Source organism: Olea europaea, chromosome 11 (genome assembly GCF_002742605.1).
Source record: "Olea europaea var. sylvestris chromosome 11, O_europaea_v1, whole genome shotgun sequence".
In the NCBI taxonomy this organism is placed as follows: domain Eukaryota; kingdom Viridiplantae; phylum Streptophyta; class Magnoliopsida; order Lamiales; family Oleaceae; genus Olea; species Olea europaea.
In genome coordinates, this window is record NC_036247.1 from 28,526,772 (window position 1) to 28,528,457 (window position 1,686).

Here is a 1,686-nt window from a genome sequence, read left to right on the forward strand (position 1 = left end):
GTAAAAGAGTTAGAAAAAATGAGAGCAAATAGTGAGTTGGAGAAAAAGAGAGAAAATGTTGAGATAGCCATTAGAGAGAAAAATGGAGAGCAATCACAAGAGAGAAAAGAAAGAGAGTGCCCCAAGAGAAGAGAGAAAACACGAATGAATTTTTTTGCAAAAGAGAGTGATTTTAGGAGGGCGGTAGTTGAGAGAAAAGAGATGATCTTGTTCGTTTATAAGGAATAACTTCTCAATTTTGAGGAAACTAACCCACCCCTCCCTAATTTGGCTAAGTCTTTGTTGCAGGAATTCGACGATGTATTTTCGGAGGATGCACCAACTGGATTGCCGCCTATTCGAGGCATTAAATATCAAATTGACTTCATACTCGAAGCTGTCATTCCAAATTGACCGGCTTATCGAAGTAGTCCCGAGGAGACTAAGGAGCTCCAAAGGCAAGTGGAGGAGTTAATGAGCAAAGGATACGTGAGGGAAAGCATGAGTCCTTGTGCGGTACCGATTTTGCTTGTGCCAAAAAAGGATGAAACATGGCGAATGCGAGTGGATTGTAGGGCTATCAACAACATAATGGTAAAGTATCGTCACCCAATACCTAGGTTAGATGACATGCTTGATGAATTACATGGTGCTTGCATATTTTCTAAAATTGATTTAAAAAGTGGGTATCATCAAATTCGTATGCGGGAGGGTGATGAATGGAAAACGGCTTTTAAAACTAAATATGGTTTATATGAATGGTTGGTTATGCCGTTTGGACTCACAAATGCACCTAGAACTTTTATGCGTTTGATGAATTATGTTTTACGTGTTTTATAGAAAAATTTGTTGTGGTTTATTTTGACGATATCTTAATCTATAGCAAAGACCTAGGAGAGCATTTGGAACATTTAAAGTGTGTGTTAATTGTTTTAAGGAAAAAACAACTCTATGCTAATATTAAAAAATGCACGTTTTGTATGGATAGAGTTATTTTTCTTGCTTTTGTAGTTAGTGCTAATGGGGTAAAAGTAGACGATGAAAAGATAAAAGCTATTAGAGATTGGCCAACACCTAAAAGCATAACGGAAGTTAGAAGTTTTCATGGATTGGCTAGTTTTTATATGTGTTTTGTGAAAGATTTTAGCACTATCACCGCACCACTCACGGAAGTAGTTAAAAAGAGTGAAGGTTTTCATTAGGGTGATCAACAGGAACTTGCATTTAATATTATTAAAGGTAGATAGTGTGAAGCACCTGTTTTGGCATTACCTAACTTTGATAAAACATTCGAGATTGAGTGTGATGCGTCAGGAATAGGGATTGGAGTAGTTTTAATGCAGGATCGGAGGCCTATTGCATACTTTAGCGAGAAATTGAGTGAAGCTGCTTTAAATTATCCTACATATGACAAAGAAGTTTATGCACTTGTTCGAGCTTTGGAGACTTGGCAACACTATCTATGGTAGAAGGAGTTCGTAATACACACCGATCATGAGTCACTAAAGCACTTGAGGGGACAAGGTAAATTGAACAAGAGGCATGCACGGTGGATGAAATTCATTGAGACTTTTCCACACGTCATTCGGTATAAACAAGGTAAGGAAAATGTGTTGGTGGATGTGTTGTCACGAAGGTACGTATTGCTAACTACTCTTGATTCTAAGCTACTTGGGTTTGAACATATTAAGGAATTGTATGAAAAAG